The sequence below is a fragment of the Heliconius melpomene genome, chromosome 7 (assembly GCF_056956725.1).
Source record: "Heliconius melpomene rosina isolate 202511_hmr_F chromosome 7, ASM5695672v1, whole genome shotgun sequence".
Taxonomy (NCBI): domain Eukaryota; kingdom Metazoa; phylum Arthropoda; class Insecta; order Lepidoptera; family Nymphalidae; genus Heliconius; species Heliconius melpomene.
This window is the reverse complement of record NC_140395.1, coordinates 11679298-11703554: the sequence shown is the minus strand read 5'-3', so window position 1 is coordinate 11703554 and position 24257 is coordinate 11679298. Positions and strand designations below refer to the sequence as shown.

At 32.2% G+C, this 24257-nt stretch overlaps 1 protein-coding gene across 2 annotated transcripts in view; it reads right to left on the bottom strand.

Moving 5' to 3' along the window:
* The window catches only part of Arl4 (ADP ribosylation factor-like 4), a 50315-nt gene that overhangs the window by 3549 nt on the left and 22509 nt on the right, over positions 1-24257 (bottom strand). For both annotated transcript variants that reach the window (XM_085188894.1, XM_085188895.1), the window contains one exon: positions 4263-4332. The gene's annotated coding sequence lies outside the window, so the exon portion shown is untranslated. The remainder of the gene's footprint in view (positions 1-4262; positions 4333-24257) is intronic.

Sequence of the window (24257 nt, the reverse complement as noted above, 5' to 3'; positions counted from 1 at the left end):
GCGTCCAAGACAGGTTTCTGCGATGTAGACAGGTGAATGATAGCAGAATCTAATAACGGTAAGCAATAGTAACGGTTAGTAGGTGCTGCCGAGACGAGGTGTCGCCGAGACGCCCTTTGCAGCCCACGCCACTTTCTCTGACGATTGATAAAGCCACAGACAGCACGCTCTGTTGCCATTGGAATACGATTATTGGAATTTAATAAGTGCGTCGTGAGGATTTTAATAAATAATTCTCAGTGGAAAGGCAATATATTTTATTTAATAAATTTATATTTATAAATACCTATATAAGGTTTTTATAACAATCTTTATCAAAACAAATATCTGTAAGTCGGGTAGGTTAGTAAAGACGCGAATTTTCAACACAAAATCAGAAATATCAAAACTACATTATGAAACGAAAACGTGAAATGAAAAGAAAAAATAAACAACATTTTCTTCATATTCCTCACATTTCTCCGAGTGCCTAGCAAAACAAATGGTGTTACGTTTATACAAATTTGTATGTAAATACTGGTATTGTTTCGCAGGTTTAATGACTTTTTGCACGGGCGGCGCTGACTCGCGAAGCTGGAGACTGCGCTTGTTATTTTTGACATTACCGGCCAACGACCCAGCGATTGCACGTTAATTTATTTTATGAGTGACGTACGGTAATTTCGTATTGCGGTATTAAAAATTGCCTTTGGTTTTTCTTATTATTATTTATGAGTAATATAGTTTAAAGAAAAATATGGTCAAAAATTAATCAAATAAATCAGCTTCACTAGTCGCACACTAGTCACTAGATTAAGATACTCCGTTTTCCACTTTCTACTCAATATTACTTAATTACTGAGTGGCGGAATTCAACGCCGTGCTTATCTTTAGACAGCGAAGAAATAAAAATATTTTATATAAAATTATGAGGCAGTCGTGGCGCAGTAGCTTATGCTTGCGACTGAAATCTCGACGGTTGTGAGTTCGATTGGCACCCGAGAGAATCTTCGCTCTGTTAATGAGGCTAAGCGCGGGATTGAGTTCCTCTACACAACTAAATGGAAGTGTCTTAACGGGACCGGAGTGTTTTAACACTAGGTTCCCTTTACCAACCGTGACACATGCCAGATACAAGATAAAGTAAAAAAAATATTATATAATCATTCCCATGAATGAAGATCGAACCCATAACCGTTTCTACTGCGCCACTACAACCTCGAACGGCTACTTTGCTGATTTAAATTAAGCGTTAATAGAAGAATATTTTTTATTGCCAGCTCATACAGGTTTTAAATGGAGTTGAAAATAAAATTCGAAAACATATTATAATAAACATATCGAAAGATTTTGAAGATAGACGACTACGACCTGAGCAACTAGAAAAACTTGTATTGTAACTTTTGTTTTTATTTGACCGACATATGATTTTTTAGCTTCGCTATCGACTGATCGGATATTTATAGTATTATATTATTTATTTCATATATAATATACAAAGATTAAAATGTAGTCTCAAATCTATTCATTTCTTATTTTCTTCTAGGTACACCATGCAATACGGTAGCGAAAAATTACAAAAAAACTTAAAGATAGTAATAAAACACAATTAAAATAAAAAAAAATAGCTTCAAACTAGCTTAAGAAGCTATCTTGAGAATTCCGGGTAAAAATTTATATTTTTAAAAAATTATTATCTTTTGCATTCCGGTTTTCTGTATATTCCCTTTTTTATTAAAAAGTTTTTATTTAATGTAAAAAAAAGTATAATTATGCCTGCTTTATTACTTCACTTTGGGTAAAATATAGCGGACTTGTGGAATCGAGAGAAAGCCCACGTTTCGAGATGAGCGCTTAAAATGGCCCTAAACTTTCTCAAATCCCGAGACAGGTTATATTTGACTTTCAATGATATATAGTGACATTATATAACGTGGCTAATTTAAAATAAACATCACTTACTTTGTTATTAAAATGGTTATAGGTAAATGACTAGAATCTACTTCAAATTTATAATTTTTCTTTTTCTGAACTCTACGCTTAATAAAAACCCTTTTTTATTTTCCGTGTAAATTCGTATTTATGTATATGTATGTTGAGTGGAAGTCAATATCGCAGTTTCGTCTGATTTTGCACCGGTGGTGGAACCCGCGACCAAATTGTTTACTATCAGTGTAATCTCTATTTTACAGAGGCTATAAATGTTTAAAATTTATTATTTTTATTTTTTCTATTTAAACATACAACGACAACGTGAATTATGTACTAAAATATAAATCAAGAATATTCGACGAAATATTATACCAATCCTTAAACAATGTATTACTAATGAAGTTAAATATGCTTAATTTGTTAAAGATGATTATTTGGTCGCATATTTAACCTAAACTCAGTTTACCTAGAAATTGTAAGTGATGGTTGTGCAGTTATACATGAGACCGAGGACTCATGTAATGCGATGACTTCTAACTATAAGTGCGATGATTGTAGGTTCGATAACTGACAAGAAAAAGCGCGGCGTTTAGTTCCGCTTACTAATACGCGATGTTCTGAAAGTGGAGAACGCAGTGTCTTGCCACTAGGGTAGGGTAGGTTCACCATATATATTTCCTCTCTGCTAAAAATAACATTCAATATAGATTATTACTGTCTTTTGTCACAGTGGGAGAAAGTAAAACCTGATTAATAAATTATTATAAGAAAGTAATATTTGTACCTACCAATAAATAATTAAGACTGTCCATATTAAAGTAACGATGTCGTTAGTTTTTTTTTAATGTACCTACTTACTCGTTAGAATTAATAATATAATTATATCAATTATCATATATACGTATAAGAATATTTTTAGTATTATTAGTCATTAAAAATAGAAAGCTTTTTTATTTCTCTAAATTCACGTTATTCGCGTAGAAAGAAAACATCTAGTCAAGATCCTTTATTCTCCGCTTTCGACCTGGATTACACGCGTGTTGAGTGGTTAAAGACACACTGCAGAAGTTAATTATATTTATTTTTAGTTTCACGCTTCATCCCGCACATAGCAGGGGGAACCTGGGAACTTAATGACACTCCCGTTCTCATTTTACGCCGAAAACATATTGGCAATTAAATAATATTAAAGAGGTTGTAGATTCGATCATAGCTCAGGATAATATTTAAATACATTTTAATAACCCGCCTTGCTAACAAAGTAAAACGTAGAGTCTCTCCACTCTTGACATTGGGTTCTATCTGCCCACACTACACCATAAAGGAAATAGCGTAAAGCTATATTTCTAATAATTTGCACATCATCTTCCACCCATTAGTAGAGCGTCCGCTATGTTTCGGAATGCGGGACCTCGTCCGTATGCGACGCGTGGACGACCCCCCACTGACCCAGCCCTACTTAGCGTGCAACCTACTAATCTAGCTTCCGCTAACATTTATACTTATATCATTCAAAATAGTAGTTCTTTTTATATGTTTAAAGTTAAATAACTAGGTTAAGTATGACGGCACGGGCGGCTGAGGTTGTTAGGGTAACCAACAAATATATATCTTTTATAAACTATATATGTAAATATAATGATATACTATGTATTGGAGTCATCGTGGTACAGGGGCACAAGTTTTGGACTACAAACGCGACAATTGTGGGTTCGATTCCCACTGGCGGAACGGAAATATAAAAATCACTTATTTTCATTTTCAACAAAATTATTTAGATTCGCGTAACCAAACTATAATTTGTATTTTCTCATCACAGATTTCAACCCTGTACCTCCAGGATCCAATTAATACCGATTAATCTGAACAAATTCAAATTGGATATGAATACGGTCAGTGCATTTCAAATCGAGACCACCGTTAAATGCATGCGAGGCGGCCACTGCACGTAACGGGGCTTATGAGTGGCGATTCGTGTGTGACGTAAACGTGTCGAGGTGAAATATGGTATTGTTGTAATATTGTATTGTTAGCTGTACTATGTTCACTTCAAATACAATAAAAGTAAATAAGCTTCCCGCACACAGCAGGGTAGGCAGAGGGAACCTAGTGTTAAGACACTCCGTTCCCCAGTTTTCGCCGAAATCTGAAGGCATTGCGTGGCGGAGTACAACGCCGCTCTTTGCCTCGACACCGGAGCGAAGAAATGAAAATATAAATGTAAGTAAATATTTAATTTGCTGGAGTGGGGATCGAACCCATAATTGTCGCGTTACAGTCACACCCTTGTACCGCTGCGCCACGAGAGTATATATTTATACATAAATAAATAATATTAATAGTGTACTTACGTAAAAACTTAAAAAAAAAAACAATGTGCGTTGATCTCCGTAAGCCCGTCACGTAAACACGTAAAAAAATCTGCAAACAAAAAAATACTGTTATACTTTACGAATCAATCACATAAAACAAGGTTTGTTAAAACTTAAAATGAAAAAAAATATATTAAAGTTCACATTACAACTTGAAACATGAAAATAGGAAAACTCAAGGAAAATATTGAACCGTGTGGGTAATTGCGGATGTCTACATCCGTCGAGTCCACTTGCCTACAACGAAGATGCGGATTTCCACTTTCCTGTTCCTTTTTACGGAACCACCAGCGCAAGCGTCAGCTTGACATAATTACTGGGAAAAACAATGGGTCAAGAATTCACACTGTTCTACTACTACTATACTCTATTATTTCTTTTAGTTGTCGACAATGGTTTTACCTATATAAAATAACAAGCGGCCCGCTCGCGGTTTCACCCGCGTGAGCTATGTTATTATTAATTTCTGTCTCCATGACTACGTCCTAGTGACGTCTATGCAAAATTTGAGACTCCTAGCATTTGTAGTAACGAAGTTTCATACAAACTTTCGACCCCAAAAACATCCCCTTAGAAGTCGAATATTGCAAATTCCCGTCTTAGCGAGCACCTACGTCCTATAAGTAACTCCTATGCAAAATTTGAGGTTCCTAGCATATGTAGTTTCCGAGATTTCGGGATGAGTGAGTGACCTTTCGATTGTATATATATAGATTATAATTTTTAATATAGAGGGCAGTTGTGACGCAAGGGTACAAAGTGAGTGAGTGTAACGAGTCAAGTTGAGAGTTCGATCCCAGTGTATGGGGAACGGAGTGTCTTAACACTAGGTTCGTGTAGTGTGAAGCTAGTTTAATTTTTAAAAAAAATAAACACTTAAAAGGAAGTATAAATATACATTTTATGTCTACTAAACTATTTTTACAACACGTCGACCCTGTTGATAAATTTTATCTTTCATATGTATATGTAGTTACGTGCACGAGCTTTCAAGCTCCAATGCATATCAAAAGCTTAAGTCGAGAGCTTGAAACTTAAAAAAAAGCCGCTAATTAGTCGCTATAAGTACAAAAATGTTGCATCTCTAGGACATTTGTTATAATAGAATCTTTTCATTAGATGATAGATTGAAGTACCAGCCTATGCTTATTTCTGTTAAATTAAGAGCCCGCATGAGACATTTATTATGTATTTGAACTTTAGGTTTAATAGATTAAGTTAAAATAATATTGATTTAAAGTGGCCGCAATAATAGATTAATATGCAAATTAAATATTTATTGGGTGCCAAATATGTTGTATATACATTCCAAAAGAAAAGAAAAGTTTCATATTATAAGCTTCGATTTTACGAGTTATTTGGTAGGCACTAGAATTTTTTAAAGAAAAGTCATTGTATAATACACATCTTATACCAACAAAATGTGTAAATATTACGACAAAAATGTGAAAATAAGAAAACGATATTTGCCATAAAAATCAAAGAGTCAGGTGAAAATGTTAGAAAACCAAAGTTACGATGTTTGTGTTAATATGTGATTATATCGCAATATAATGTAAATGACATTGCAAAGTCGTGCTGGAAACCGTTCTGGTGGATTTCTAAAGATGGCTGAGAAAATCTTTATGTCGTGACTTTCATAATACACTTACTTATCGATAGAAATTTATAAGAATTAAATGAATTAAACTTAATTAACAAACTTTCTATAGTACGTAAATGATCACATTTTCTTAAGTCTGAAAATATATTAAGTAAAACGAATACGGGCGAATTGATAACATTCTCCTTTTACAGAAGTCGGTTAAAAATAACTAGAAAATAAGGTCATGAACAAAGTGGTTAATGGAAATTATTTCAATTGTGGACATCTGGTAAGTTCGACCTTATTGGTGCAAGTAAAATGAAGATCAAAGGTTATGAGGGCCTATATAAACAGCTCTTAGTGCCATAAACTTTATATGGTTTTTTTATGAAGGCAGAGGAACGAGCGTCTTCTCTCTGCCTAAGTTATATTTATACACTAAGCATTATGCATATATTATGCTTTTGTATTTTAAGTGTAGCAGAACGTCAATCAATTCTCTGCCTTTTCGTCGACACGTCAAAGCACTCTAAGGAAGTAGGTCATACATAAAGATATGGAATATATTTGATTATATTTTCGATAAATTCACAATTTGTTATAAATGGTGACTTTTTTGAAATGAATTAACTCCTGTTTCATATTTTATTGCCTAAACTTATTTGAAAATGAAAATAATTTGAACATAGTTTTCTCATTAAGTCAAATAGTACTTGAATAAACTAAAAACATAGTGAAGTTCCCTAAAAGGTTCTGTAATTAGGGGTCCACAGGCGTGAAATATTCATGAGTGAAATTTAGAAACCGTAATGTACTTAAGTGGTATTCTGTTTGAAACACGTGTGCAATCTGAGCTTTTTGAAGTTAATTAACATGGCATATAATTTTATTTCACTGACTGCGGAAATAAGAGAGTTTATTTTGTTTTTTTTTGTATTTTTCTTTTATGTAACAGTTTTAAAAATACCTATTCAGATTCCTTAACATTGAAAGAAAGTTAGGAATTGCTTCATTTTATTTAAATGTATGGTTTTCCTAAGTTTAAGTTATTTAAGTTTAAATATATGTAAAGTCTAATGAACCACACGATGTTTAAGTAGACCAAGGAAAATTCAAAAATACCATCAACCTCAAAATGAATGCCTTCTTGAAAGAATACCAAAATTTTTATTGCTATTATTAAAAAAAAACAAGGATTTTTGATTTCTTCACTGTAAATACTGTATGTCCATGAGAATTAAAGTGACCGAAGCGGAATAACATAAAATTATATAACGAAAATAATAATATGATGTTTATACAGACGTCTGTGATCGGTGTATGGGAAGTAACCGTTTTGTATCATTTGTCAGAAGTGCTTAGGTATTGTATGCTAATTTGTATGACTTTATGGCTATAATGGACGTGGGAGGCACAATGTGGCCGTCGTATTACATATATTATTATTATGAGCACCTTTAATTTATTTATTTGTTAACACTTGTTAATTTCTTTTTTTAGCTTCACGCTGTATCCCGCATGTAGCAGGTTAGATAGGAAAATAATATTACTCCTTATTTTCCGCTGAATTCTCGAGGTAGTGCGTCTTGAGTAGCGAAACTCAAAGCTCTGCTTTGCCTTGTTACCAGAGCGAGATGAAAATATTGACATAATGCTTGCCACTTTAGGTTCTCTTAACATATCTCCTAATGTAATCGACTGGTTTCATAATTACCTGCATGGACGCCGTCAACGTACACGAATTTGTGATTCTTATTCGGACTGGTCCTCAGTCAATGCTGGCGTCCCGCAGGGTGGCGTGTTGTCTCCTCTGCTGTTTTCACTTTTTATTAATAATATTTCCCAACATATCACTTCTCTCTACCACCTATACGCAGATGATCTCCAAATTTATTGTAAGTCTAAAACCTCTGAGCTACCAGCGGCTATCAATACGATAAACAATAATTTAACGAAAATATCCGCATGGAGTAGGTGCTTTGGAGTACAATTGAATCCTAGCAAGTCTCAAGCCATTGTTGTTGGTAGTCCAAAGCTCATATCTAAAATTAGCATATCCGCCTTACCTGATGTAATTTTAAATGGCCAAATTATACCGTATAGTAAATCAGTTAAAAATCTTGGTATCATCATCGATCACAATATGTCCTGGAATCCGCAGGTGAGTGAGGTGAGCAGAAAGATGTTTGCATCAGTAGGATATCTTTTCAGGCTACGTAATTTCCTTCCTATTCCGACAAAAATTGTGTTAGCACAGTCTCTACTTTTACCAATTCTTGATTATGCTGACTCTTGTTATCTTGATTTGAAAGAGGAGCAGTTAAACAAACTTGAGCGATTACAAAATCTTGCTATTCGGTTTATTTTTGGATTAAAAAAGTACGACCATGTCTCTGACTTCCGCAAAAAGCTCAAGTGGCTCCCAATCCGTCTTCGCAGGAATACTCATATTCTCCGTCTTCTTTACTGTGTACTATTTGATCCACTAACACCACCATATCTTAAAGAGCGTTTCGAGTTTTTGGGGCACTCTCATTCCCGACATCTTCGCTCTGAACAAAATTTAATTCTAAAAATACCTTCACACTCCTCTTCCTTCCTCAGCAATTCTTTTACTGTCACATCCTCCCGACTTTGGAATGCCTTACCTCTGAATATCAGACGGGCAAAATCTTTAAAAACATTTAAGCGACTCCTAAAACTACACTACCATGCCCTCTAAACTGCCTTTTTGTATTGCCACCTATACTTATAAAATATGAAAATGTATGTAGGTATGTATGTATGTATGTTTGTATGTATGTAAGTATGTATATATTTATGTATGTAAGTATATATGTGTAATGTGTACGTTTAATTAGGTATTTATATTTGTATATATTTAATATATGTATGCTGTTTGCTTTATAAATTTATTATAATTATTGTTTACACCTCAACCCTTTTCCTCCCTTTTTTTATCCTATGCCTTAAGGTTGCCTGGAAGAGATCGCTGTTTTAGCGATAAGGTCGCCTCTTGTACATTTCCGTCTTTTTTTTTTTTTTGTTGTTGTCTATTTTATTGTTATTTTCCTTATGGGTGTACAATAAAGAGTATTATTATTATTATTATATTAAATAATTCATTCCCTCCAGTGGGGATCGAACCTGGAATATGTCAAAAATTATACTATACCACATAGCACAATATTATAGTCTTACAAGTACATACATAAAGAAAGACTCCATAATAGAGCTAAAGCGGTTCATAAATTAGAACGATTACCCAAAAGACAAAAGAGTTCCCCCGAAGTTACCATGATTAGCCATAGCCCGGGCAATGCGACTGAAATTATTATTATGACACTTGTCCCAACCGAATGGTTCTCATATTTATTAGGTACATCGAACTCAGATCGTGGTTTTTCTGAGGCGTGACTCTGCTTCGTGATATGTTCAGTTTTTTGTACTTTAATACTAATATGTTTTGAATGACTCTTATTTTTGCTAATGGTGTTTTTTTTTAGGTTCACGCTGTATCTCGCACACAGCAGGGTAGGCAGAGGGAACCTAGAGTTAAGACACTCCGTTTCTCATTTTCTGTCGTATTTTGAAAGCATTGCTTGTCGAGTGGTAGGTTCCGCCACCGCACGTGCCGCGCCTGTGTTTCGACAGAAGGTTTTAATAAACAATAATAGAAATTAATACTTTACAATGTATTATAAGGTATATTTATGTATATCTATATCAATACAGTAAATTTCTAATAACGAATTGGAATATAAAATATTTTGGATTAAGCTACGCTCTGAAAATTAATATTAATATAATACAAGTATTTTTCTGAACAAGATTTGCATCGCAAAACTCATCTACGTCGGATTAAAAATAGATCTTTTTACTTGTTATATAAAAATATTTTCCGAGGTAGATTTTTATCGATTTGTATATCCCAATTTGCATTCTGTTTAATACTTCGGTATATATAATAGTCCGCCATTGCGTAGCGGCAAAGCATCTGACTATAAACACTACGGCTGTGGGTTCGATTCTCATTAAGAGGAATTAATTATTTTGATTTCTTTTTTGTAGTAACAGGATTATCTTAACACTTAATTTTCCCGCCTACCCGGCTATATTACTTAAGCTTCATATTCAGAATTAAAGGAAGTGTAAAATTCTACTTTCTAAGTCTTTTAACCTAATTCCAAAAGCTTATCATTTAACGTCTGTCATAGGTAATAACATAAAACTCGTTTAGATTTTCCAAGAGCATGTAATATTACCACGCTGTTGATCTCCTACAACCTCTTATTTGTGGCGAGGTAAAATTGCTAGGAAATTATACATATCAAACCTACTTTCACTGAAACTCGATAAGTAAGTATATAAGTAATCCTTTTGACACGTCTACAAGAAATCGCTAAAAGAAAAGTCTTAGATATTTTTTGAAATATTAATGGAAATTATATACTTGAAGTGAATTATTTATTTACATTTATAATTGCATTTCTTCGCTCTGGTGTCGAGCATTCAACACATAATGTTTCCAGAATCCGGCAGAAAGTGGGTAACGGAGTGTCTTAACACTAGTTTCCCTCTGCCTACCCTGCTGTGTGCGGGATACAGCGTCAAGCTGATAATTTTTTTTAAAATCCTTGATTAAGTAGCATACGAGTACCTACGTACATATGAGTACATCAATAGCAATACCGGTAAAATATTTGCCGAATCAACCTACATCGGAATCAAAGGCAACATAAAAGCGATGTTCAGATTATTATTTGTAAAAAATATATTTTTGGTTCTATATATTTTTCTTTGTTTTTCTAGTTGGTATCCAAAGTCTTAGATGTTTAATCCTTTGCAACGCATGGCCCTATTGGAACTAGAAGATAATGTGTGTATATAAAAATAAATATTCTATGTTTTATACATAAAAATAGTAAAAAGGCTGCAGGATTGCAGGCAGGCAGGAATTTACAACAGAGAAGAAGAAGAATGACTTAAACAATATGCAATTTAGAGGCATTTCTGCAAGAAAATAGAAATCTAACAAGAATTATATTTATAGATTAGTACAGAAACATAATAAACATTAGAAATCTATTCAAACTCGACAAGTGATGTCAGTATGTCACAGTTCGACACCGGCTTGACCGGATTGAGGTCACGCCGAACGCCAATATCGTTTCAACTTTACTTTCCAGTCGGTTATTACTTATGAGTTTTTATATTGTAGAGATTTTTATAATTTATATTTCGTTGTTGTTTCTTTTTTATAACCTAAATATAATGATAATATATGAATTATTTTTATTTCCTTGTTCTAGACAAAGCGCGGTGTTGATTTCTGCACTTTCACAAGATGCAATATCTGGAAAATTGGGAAGAAAGTAGGAAACGGATTATGCTAACAGTAAGCTCTCTCTGACTACACTTTTTTACCTTCCCGCTGGATCCCGCATAGGAGATTAGGCAGAGAAACACTTCCTTTCCCCATTTTCCTCCGAATTCTTGAGACATTGCATATGAGTGGTAGGTGCACTTTTTAAATTTATATTTAATAAAAATAGATCTCCCTTGGAGTACTTATTTATACCTCTGTTTTAAAATGTACTTACATTCACTCATGCCTTTTATAGAGAGAAACTTTTATAGAACGCTGTTTAAATTTCCATCTGCAGCGAGTGTCGGATGTACCTTAGTACGTGCATCTTATTGGGTCAAAGTGCTTAAAAACATCTTACAAAATCATCTTTGGCTCTGATAGAGCGGTCAAGTATATCGTCGTTGTTTTATAATATTATATGTATATAAATTGAATATTAATTTTAGAAATAAGTTCTAAAAATAATTTATGAGGCAAAACGCGGCGTTAAGGGACGCCATGCAACAGGCAATGCTTGCTGAATTTTAAGGAAAGTACAGAACAGAGGTGTGTTAATAAGACAAACACTAGGTTCCAGGTTCCCACCGCCTAACTGTTGTGGGTGGGTTACAGTGTGAACCTAGAAATTGTAAATAAAAAGCATATAGGTAATATTTTAGTAGTAGGTACTAACTCTACATTATATCGTCTCGCTTGTATCGTCACTAACCTATTATTGGCAATATCTTGTTGCAGTGCAATGGCTCCTAATAAGATCATTGAGACATAGCCCGACTTCTACCTACTATGTATTTACACAAAGAGTAGTATAGAGTTACAAAGTTACAAAGCTAGTATTTTAGTATGTATTAAACTCGAGACATTGTGTTCATTGGCGTAACTCAACGCTGCGTTGTTATGGAGAGCGAGGATAAAATTAATAATTCCCCAGAGCAGGAATCGAACCCACAATCATCGCGTTTACTTTCAGACTCAGAGCTATACGGCAATAAAATATGCAAATGTAAAACTATTGTAGTATCAAACAGCTGTATTTGTAAAGTGAATTGGAAACGGATTTTATTGTCGTCGAAAAAATATTTTTTATTTATTGTTTTTCATCGCGTTGTTTACATAAACAAAATTGTCATCGTTAGAATACATAGAAAAACAGAGAATGAAAATAAATTAATAAATTTTATAACTTCATGATTTCAAATATATCTATATGAAACTTCCGTTTCTCAGTGACTCAAAGACAGCACAGACAAAACTTGAAAATAAAAATTTGGCGTAGATATATCTGGGTAGTTTAGGGGATGTAGGGAACACTAGGGGGAGAATCATAACAAAATTTGCTTGGCTTTCTTCGAGTACATCGTCCACGTAATATGTTTTCACAATAAACATAAGTAATCATTTTAATTTTCACATAGCAATTATATTGTGTATGTGTAGTGTGGACATGAGAATATTTTATGATTGTTGAGAAAATGACTACATAGCATTGTTGTAATAAAATGCTTTGAAGGTTGTTTTCATTTTTTTTTTATAATCTCTCGGATTGCTAAAGCATAATATATATTATTTATATAAAAAAACAGGGACACCAAGATGGGATTGTAAGGCGACGGTTATGGGTTCGTACCCACTCGAAGGAACGAATTATTATTTTCATTTCTTCGCTCTAGCATCAAGGCAAAAGTAAAAAGTCCGATGTCAAGTGGAGAACGGAATGTCTTAACACTATGTTCCCTATGCCTATATCCATACCTATATTATAAATTCGAAAGTAACTCTGTCTGTCTGTCTGTCTGTCTTTTACGCAATCAGGCCCAAACCGCTAATTTAATTGTGATAAAATACTCATATAGAGATACTTGAGGGTCCCGGGATGAACATAGGATACTTTTTTTTTCTCATATTTGTAATATTTTCGATATATACCAATATATTAAAATAATTAATTTGACAAGCAATTTATTCCGCCATGCTAATAACAATCGTCGCTACGCGTTGCTAAGCAACGGCTTGCAAAGTTTGTTGTTTTAAGAAAACGTCACCCAAAATGAGTTTTCTTAATGCATACATGGCGCGCGCCAATATAAATTTGTATACATTAACAAAAATTAGATGATTTCTATAATTTGATATTCATCCTTATGAAAATAAATATAATAGTCACTTTTAGCATTTCATCTAGATGTAAATTATAGTGTAATGTGTAACATTCTAATAAATAATTAAGATGTCACTGATTCCAAATGACCTAGCCAACGAGTGGTATAGTATGAATATGACCGACGCGAACGGGCAGATGATTTTGATGATTTTGTAAATTTTTATATATTTTCGAATTACTGTTAATTTGTATGTAATTATTTGCTGTTTATAATTAATTTATCTCAGTTCGGTTATCTATACCGATGTTATACACTTAAAATATCGTAATTTTAATCATTTGGGATTTTATTTAATATTGTTCGCAAAAATTAATAATTATTTAATATAGAAAAATGTTTAGTACGCGCAAACTTTAGGTACTTTTTCTAATATTAAGAATTTCCTTTAGTTACTTTTACTTCTTTTGTTTGTTCATTTCGGTTACTCAGATATTTTTTCTAATAATAAATCTCCACTTATTATTTTTTAACTTATTTTAATTATTTAGGCTTATATTTTCGCGGGCGCAGCCGCGTCCGGGCCCACTAGTATGTATATATATATATACAGGGGAAAAGCGTGAAGCTAAAAAAACATTTAATATAATTATTTTAAGTTTATAATATATTTTTTAGTTCTTAATATTAAGGTGCTGTAACTGCTGTACTACTTTTGTCTACTGCGGTGTTTAAAGAAACCGACAACCACTAGCACAGTAACCACAAATACTGTGTAGAGGTTAACCGACTTCATTGCACTGTACCTTAGAATACCTATATACGAGTAGATATCGTTTCCAATATAGCCTAGGTCCAGTTAATCCTAATTAACAGCAATTCGGTTTCGGTCTCGTTCGTTAATTTATACGAACGACGTGTTCCGGACTTCAAATATGAGAAAAGCGACTTCTGATATTTAAGGTGGGTAAGTTCATAGGAATAAACTATATTTTAACTTGATATTTATACCGTTTTTGATGCTAAAAGACAAAAACAATTAGCAGTAAAAATCTTACTCCATGGATCAGGTTTATAGTTAAAAACTGATATAAAGCATTACCAAACTTTACATTCCATAGTAGAGTTTACAATAAAAGTTACAAAAAATCATACATTAGGAAATCAAGGCAATATAATATGTATTATGAATCAACACAAATTTAACGCTTTAAAAAATAAATTGAAACAATGATTTAATCAGGATGTTTCATTTCCTTTATATTTTTTGTTTGTTTTAAGGTCGATTCAAGGTTTATGGATTCTAAAACATTTGGCGGTTAAACAATTTAATTGGATGGTTAAAAAATAAGTAAGATTCTTATTTCCTTAATAGTGCGTATTTTAACAAAAATTGACACCATTGTAGCGCAGTTAGCATGATCAAACTGAAAATGTATCCCTTTGAAAAAATATACTACACACAGAACATAGAATATGAAAAATCAATTGTATGTGAATAGGTACATATTGTAAATATATATGTATAAATAAATAAATAAAAAAATGGTCATACTTTTTTTTCTTATTCGTGTGACAGGCACGGCATTCGTATTACTACAGTTCCTGCGAAAAATGTTTTTAAGACTTACTAGTCCTGTAGGACCTATATCAAGAAGTAGACATCTGTCAGTTTGACAGGTAAAACATTTTGGCAAAAAATTAAAAAGTTGTTTACTATAACTACAATTTTAGCTTTCAACTATAAATATATAGACTTTTACACATTACTATAAAGAATTTGTCAATAAAAAAAGTTTCTAATCATAGTTTATAGTAGGTATATACTATTTGGATAATGTTATAAGACAGTCGTGGTGCAGCAAAAGCGTGTAGCACGAGGTTTGTTGGTTCAATTCCCACTCGAGGAATGAATTATTATTTACTAATATTTTTATCCCTTCGCTGCGTTGCGTTTAGTTCCGCCACTCAACACATAACGTCTCGAAATTTTTGCGGGTAGTGAGAAACGCAGTGTCTTAACAGATTTCCTCTGCCAACCCTGCTATATGCGGGATAGAGCGTGAATCTGATAATGTTATTATACTATATTATTATACTGCACCTACTTCAATAGTTGCGTATTTCTGGTATTAATTGCAAAGATACAGTTGCAGCTTTACTTAAATAACAAATATGTATAAGTGGATATAGCGTCGATACCACTTCTCATATTCCGATATCAAATTATCACTGAAACAAGATAGTTGTAGAATTGAGAAATATGTACAACATGTATGTATGTAATTTATATTAAAATTCAGTCTTATATCATAGTTTTCAATTTAAGGACTGTTAAAATGTTTCTTTAACTGTATTTTATAAACAAAGAAGAATATTTTATAAGCAGTTTAGTTATATAACTAAATATATATAAACCTAATTTCAGTAAGACCCTTTAATTTTGTTGTTTGTAGATGATAGCCATCGCGCATCCAGTCAAATGTAAAATTAAAATTTAAAACCGGTTATTACATGTAAATTCACAAAGAAATAATATACATAAATTTCCAATAGCAATATGGATATCTAGAATGAAAAATATTACCACGATATCCATAAATATTGGCTTTGAAAACGGTTCCGCATATTTTAAATAAACTGGAAATATTTGCTGTATAATATGTAGGTCGTTTGTCTTCATATAATACGAAAGTTTAGCGTATTTTGCATATCATCGTGAAAAGACCAAAGTAAAAAGGATGACAATTCTGCTCTTATTTGTTAAAGACAAATATTATCTATGTCGTTTATAAGAGCAAGTCATTATATTTAATCTAATAGCAATGTAATATAACTCTCTGTAGTCGTTTCCTCAAGCCCGAGGATCGTCGTCAGCATCAGGGTCATCTGAAGCAGAAGATTTGCCTACACCTGTATCTAATTCCATAATAATATGTTATTTAGATGGGTCATTGCTTCTTTTGCCATCACAATTCGTCGTTATCTGGGGGCAATATATGAACGTATATAAAACTCTTTTCTTACTTTACTACCAGACAACGTATAACAAAAATACATAGAATACTAATAAACAATAACAGAAGCTGAATTTTCGTATGAAGGTTCCTTAAGGAAGTGAGCACTAAGAGGGGATTTTCTGAAGGTTCAGAAACAGATTAAACCTGATTTTACGTTCCTAGAAAAAGAGGTTCTACATAAAAAAATTACAACAATGATATAAACTTCACAACCATAACACTATTGTATATACAATTATAAGCAATTAATTGATTAGAAATACTTACGCATACGTTATTTTAATTGGACTGTAATTGAATTAATTTAGCATACGATTGCTATAGTGGATTAATGCTCAGGATGTTCTTCCATTTATTCTTTTTTATATATGGTAGGTATTGTAATTGCTTATAATTTACATATAAGGAAATTTACAAATAAGTAAATATTTTTTTTAAGTAATGTTTCGTGTTTCATCCGCATGGAGTACGCCCTAATCCCCTTCCTCTGGGTTCGGCTTGGTGGAAAATTGTAGGAAAAATTGAAATATAAATTTAAATAAATATTTCATCCTCTCGAGCGGGAATCGAACCCATAACCAGTCGGTTTTACAGTCACACTTTGTGCCTCTGCGCCACGACTGACCTCAATCTTTCGTGTTGAAATAAAAAAAAACAACAAACATTATAAAGTTGTTATCATATTTTTATATTATCAATAATGTGGGTTAGATATTTCGATCCCGACGACGTTGATAACGTCGCTATAAAACTTTCTATTTATGTATTATGTATGTAGAAAGTATTAATATAATAGCATATTTCATCTGACCAGCTCTACCTTTACATTTTTTAATTTATTTATGTATAACAAAAGATATTTATATAGTAGTATAGATATTTAAATAGTTATAGTATACAATATTTAATTATAGAAAAATATGGGAAAAGTAACTAACGATTTCTTTCAGAAGAGTCACTTTAATTTTATTAACTTTGTGAAATATTTTTAATAAGTTTCAGTCTCCGCTGTAAGGAGTACAATGTGATGGCTATGGGTTCCACCTGCTCGAGGAATGATTATAATAAAATTATTTTTAGAAGTTAATCTGCAAAAAAACCTGGAGCATCATAAATATGTACTTGAAATTAATTAAGACAAATAAACCTTATAGGCTTAATGAAAAATGCGAATTCCATATAGACAATCTTATAAATTTTAAATATGTGAACAGATATCAATTATTATCTACAAAAGCCATATTAGGTATACAGGGTGGAAGAGGCAGCGCTTCTTTTACTGAAAGTGCATATAGGGTAAAATATTTCAAACTCAGAATTAAAAATATTAATCAAGGTACCTCAACAGTTTAGACGTAGGATTCTTTTTTCATTTCACGATTTTTATCCATACCTGTATTTCGTGTCACGCACACATACGTATGCGACGTTCCCGCTTTGACAGGTAAGTGTGTGCGTGCCTATGTTATACTTTACAAATGGCGTTTTATTTTAAAACGATAATTTTATTATTTATTTTGTTTGAAAAAATAACTTTTTCATTTTTGAGAATTATTTTTTTTCCGAATTATATTAGGCTTTTATAGAGTAGTTAAAGCTGTAGTTTCATTTAAAGTGGTGCTTACAATTCCACCCCGTAATATTTTTTATAACATTAATAGTTTTAAATTAATTAATTTCTCAAATAAATATTATATTGTATTTATACAAGGTTATAGTATTAAGAGTTCTGTCTAGAGAACTGAACGTGCGATTATTTATGTAAGAGTACGTAAACAAAGAGCCCTCTGTGATAATGAAATGTTTTCCTCTATTCTTGTACGGTTACTTGTAAATGACATCATAATATTTCGTTTTATTTATTACGTTACATACAACAAGTGTTTATCTTTATACCTTTAATGTATCATGTTGTTTACCTCATATAGGCAGAGGCAATGGAAATATAGTGTGAAGAGTTGAGACACTCCTTTGTACTTTCCGCTCAATTTTCGGGATATCGTGTATTTAGTGGCGGAACTAAACGCCAATTTTTGTTTTGAATGGAAATTATTCATTTCAGTGAGCATCGAACCTAAAGCTGTCGTATTCACAGTCAGATCTCTTAAGACTTTTATACTTCCTACTTTCAAAGTTTAATGCGTACAACATACATTCGTTGTAAGTGATCATGAAATGGTTTTTAATATTTACTTTTGTCTACAATTATTATAGATTTACTATTATTAATGGTTCCTTTACTTTTTTATAAAAGTTTTCTATTTATTAATTGAAAACAATTCTTTATTATTGTAAAATTGAACCTACGACATATATGGCTGCTAAAGAATTCTAATGACAATGACAATGACAAATTAATTTTGTGTTAACATCAAAAACATATATTTTTCCTACAATAAATACCAATTAGATGTGGGTAGGTAATTGATTCTGAGGTAGCTTGGCGAGGCATTACATTTTAAATCCATTATAAGACCCGTTCATATAGAATTGTAAGCCATCGAGAATTTTATTCCAATTGGACCAACGGTTGATTGGATAATTAGTAATTAACTGAAATTAAATTATTCTTTAATTAATTGATTGAGGTTTGGACGCTAGGTCCCTAACGACATTATCTTGTTATACAGATGTAGCAAGATATGCCCAATATAACTGATGATTCGTGATTCTTTAGCTTTTTTATTTTTAGGAAGGTTGCTTACAAGTAAGCCAAGAGAGGATTCGGACTCGGGCGGTGACATTTTTAAATATACTTTACTTGAATTGACAAAATAAGCTTATTATTATAGAGATTGATAATTTTTTGTCCATTTGAAGATATAGAAACAAACAATAATCCAAAGCTGCACTTCATTTAACCAAAAATATATTAAAAAATAAAAAAAATAATATAATTTAAACACGATGTTATACATAACAAATACAGTAGTCAGATACTTACGTTTCAACTGCATTATGACATTGTTGACAATAAACATTTTAAGTGGAATTTTCCTACTGCAATTGTTATTAATAACGAATAATATTCGAAGAAGCAAAAATAATTTAAAAATACTATTATTATCCATGTAGGTAACTATTATTTCACAATTCGAAAGGCAAATATAAATATTTTTATATCAAACCTTGACTGGAATCATCGTTAAAATAGCGACAATATCTGAAATTACTGTTAAAATGGCTTCTTCAAGGTACAGTGCTCGCACCTGTACCATTTGATCAAACAATATCGTATATACGCTAAAACCTTGGCTTGCTCTTAAGCGAATTGGATGAGCCAATCTTGGTCTTAAATGATATTGGCAATATATTTGGCCAATAAGTCCAAATTATCTTAAATGAGAATATTGTTTTTAATAACTACGAAATATAACGTTTAATAAGAACAGTTACAATTAAACAATTATTTTTTTTGTATTCTTTATTAAAAATACCTACATCAGATTATTTAAATAATATTCACAATAAAATAAATAATAATATAAATATAAATAAAATATTATTATTAACTGTAACTTCTCTTATTATGATTCACGAACATCTGTCGTGACATACTCATGAGAATTTTTCAAATATGTGTTGTCAATTTTACTTGACAAAACTATATTTATGAAAAACGTAGTTTGTTAGAAAAACTATTAAAAAAATATATCAGTAAGGCTCTATTATTAGATACGAAAGGGTTTTACTATGTAGATTCAAGATTTTTAACTTTTAATTGTTTTGCCTATAGACTTGTTCTAGACAAGGATCGGTATAGACAGACCCCAATTGCTTTAAAATGTGCTCCATACGATGTACATTTAATATTTTTCTATCATATAAGTTTACGAACTTTTCAATATTATGCATTGATTCTTTGAAGCTGGCAGCATTGCACCTGATATCACTGTTATACTAAGAAATCGAACATTGATGGGAGCGGAAGAAAATACAATTGTTCCGCTTCAAGGTTTTCGAATTTCCTCCGGTCTTTGTATATCTAGTCTCAGGAAAATGGAATATTAGAATATTTTATTTAGAAGAGAATAGTATACTTTAATACGAGTGCGAGTTACTTCGTAACGCTGAAAAAATATATGTCCAACCATTTTCAATTACATTAATTAATTATTAAGTTAATTAGCACGTAGAGAGTAGACAGAGAAAACATGGGAACCTAATGATAAGGCATTCCTTTCCCGTAAAGATCTCCGTTCCCCAATATCCACCCAATTCTCGAGGCATTGAGGAAATCAACCCTGGATTTCCCCGTTACCAGAGAATACATACATACAAAAAAAATCTCATCTAAATTGTTTTCGGTGAAATTTGTAAGCAAACGGAAGACTAAACTACGGTAAGAAGCGTCTAATAAATATCCTTGACATGATATTGTACCTACAGCCACATTGTGGAGAACAACAAAAGGATAAATATACAAGTTTTGATAGGAACAAAGCATTTTCTTAGTATTTGGTTGATGAGATCATGTTATTCACGAGCTTGAAATAACCAACCAATACCAACTCTTTCATATATATATTTCTTATTTGTAATTTGTGGTTTCTTATTTTATTAATTACAGTTTAAAAAAACATGTAGTCATTCATTACTAGTCATTTTTTTTGTTAATTTTTTGTTGGGCTATGAACACTATGAAGCTACGACAACGTATTAGTTGGTACGTAATTAATTGGAAACACGATAATTGATGGCTAAGTACAGTTTTTGAGGGATTTTTTTGACTGACTAACAGAATTTGGGAACATAGAACTTCTATAAACGTAAAAAATTGAAGAAAAGACTCCTTCTGTCCATACTGTAGACGCGTAAAATCAATATTGCTGTTTTGTTATAATAATGTCCAAAAATCGATGTACATTTTTTATTTAGTAAGAATATTAAAAAGACCTTTAAATAAACATTATATTGCCATAATAATAAATATAATAACATTAATATAATAAGGTATGTAAACACTTACATTATACAGCTAGTATACATAAAAAAAACATAACTTAATCGAGGTCAGTAGTGTTGCAGGGGCACAAACGTGTGACTTTAAACACGACAGGTTATTGGTTCTATTCACACTCAAGGAAATGAAATATTTAATATTTTCATTTTTTTCCCTCTGGTGTCGAGGCAAAGCGCGAAAAACATTACTTAATAAAAGTTTCAAGGCCATATACTAAATTAAGATTACTTCTGAAACAGAATCCTATCATCCAAATTTCACGGCACCCACGCCCAATATTCAAATTAATGTTAACTACGCTCATATTACAAAATACATTTATATAAATGTATATTATAATCGTTCCAATCGAAGAGAACCAATTTCATTATCATTTTTATCGTATAAACGTGTACTTGCGTACTGGACTGTCGTAATAATATATTTACGAAAAGAAAGTATGAGAAATTTTGTAAAGAATTTTTTTAGCGTCACCTGTATCTCGCACACAGCAGGGATAACCTAGTGCTACACTCTGTTCCTTACTTTCCGTCGAATTCCAGACGCAGTGAGTGGAATTCGACCACCAGTGTATAATATTTCTTTCCCTGGAATGAGAACTGAATCCATAATCTGTAGCATTTACAATCACACTTTGAACTCCTGCGCCACGACTGGCCTCAAATAGAATTTTTAATCGTAATTTTATAGCACTTTTTATCCTTTACTGGTCTTCTGATCGTTTTTGTTGAAAGAACGAATAAAGCTGGCGTCGACAATGGCTTCTAAGCTACTTGTTTTGTTCTAACCAAAAACAAATAACGATAAAATCCTTTACGGCCATAATAAAGCTCCTACCGTCTGTTTCTTTGAATAATAAAATTTGTTTCAAACCATTCTGCGCAGCACGAAGTTTATAAAGTTTTACTTTTAAGTAAATTAATTGCTTTAGCTGGTAAATTTGATTTGAAATATCGAAAGTTATTGAAATTACCTAAAAAATCAATATAGTGAGACAAGGCAGAGAAAACAATAGAACGATTTACTGTAGATTAGATAATCTATAACTTTATTTTTTTAGAGTCACATTGTATCCCGCACTCAGTAAGGTAAGCAAAGGGGACCTAGTGTTAAGACACTCCATTCTCTACTTTCCGCCGAAATCTGGAGGTATTACGTGTTAAATGGTGGAAAATAACGCCGCGCTTTACCTTGACACTAGAGTGAAGAAATAAATGTTTTTTATTTTATTTCTTTAATCATTTAAAATTAACAAAAGCTAATAATTACATATCTATATCCAGGACGGGATCATATTTGCATAGTAAAAATGTACAATAAGTTAACAAAAGATTAGATTTAACCATTTCTACTTCATTATTGGCAGTTAATTAAAATTGACACCATAAGTAATTGACAGTACTGCGCTATATCTTCGTCAGAAAAAAAACTTCATCCATACAGTACAAAGTGGCTCGAACGTCTAAGATTGCTGGCCCACTTCCCCATTGTTTACATTGAGACTGCGGTGTTTCAAGCGTGCATCTAGTCCTTTTGTTTAAGGATTCCTATTGTCTATTCTATACGTTATGGAACTGCCCACGTTGACGCCTGAATGGAGAATGGAGAACATTTAGAACTGTGGAGACAAACAAGCTTCTTATGAGGAATATTTTAAAGGTACGTTTGTTCAAAGTTTATTGGTAGTCTTTAAGTTTTATCTTCAAAATATATTTATTATCCATTCATAATTAAAGTTTAACGCTGTATCCCATACACAGCAGGCTAGGTAGAAGAAAACCAGTGCTAAAACACTCCATTTCCCATTTACCGCCGGATTCTGGAAGCAGTGTTCAGTGGCGGTACTCTACGCCGCGATTTGCTTCAAGACCAGAGCGAAGGAATGAAAATATGACTAAAACTACTCCAACAGTATTATAACAGTAGTTTTATATAATTTTATTGCATAAATAATGTTTTTCTCGTAAAAGTTCAATGATTCATATAACAATAGAAGTCGTTATAAATGGTAACACACGTGATGTCACATCATTGGCGGCAGGGAGTGATAGTGGGAAGCTACCAGTACATATTTGGATATGTTCTATCTTAGGTGAAGCTTAAGCAAAGTTTTTTATTTACATATATATATATATATATATTATTATAATATATATATGTAAATATTTACGTAAATATTTACATATATATAGTTTTTTTTATTAATTTACTTTATTAAATTGAATGGTTGGAATGGAATTATTGTTTAATATTTTCAATTTTAAAAGCGTTTGTTTAGGTGTTGTTAATTGCTATATTACAATTTTGCTTTACGTGGTTGAGTTCCGTGTTTTCTGTGACTGTGTCTTAACGCTAGATCCCGAGGTTCTCATTGCCTACCCCGCTAAGTGTGGGAACAGCGATCATAAAAGGGGGTTTAAAAACTCTATATTTACATTTATAGTTCATTATTGCATGTTTATCCTGCGAAGGAAATGGTAAAGCTTAAATAGGCTAGGACCGAGATATTTAACTTTTTGCTCGACTTTAACCCCATATAAAGAAATATATCTATAAAAAGTTCAGCATGCAATCTGTTTGTAAATGCATCGTAGAGTATTCCCACAGCGCCTGGGATCTTGAGTGCAGGGACACCTTGTGGGGGTGAGAGTAAGTTCCCACACTGCACATGTGTCCCATTAAGGACCCCGGATGTGCGAACAGATTTTATGCGGAAACACCTTTTTGTATAATATTTGAAAGTACTTTAAAATCATAGTATACTATAGATAGAATATCGATTTTAAATATGTATTTTTTATTAAATAATGTGTAAAGTAAAACGAGTAACGAATAGTTGAGTATTTATAGAATAGATATTTAAAAACCATTAAACAAAGAAAAGGAGATTAACATAAATGTTAGCCCTGGAAAAAGCTATAAAAACACATGTAAAC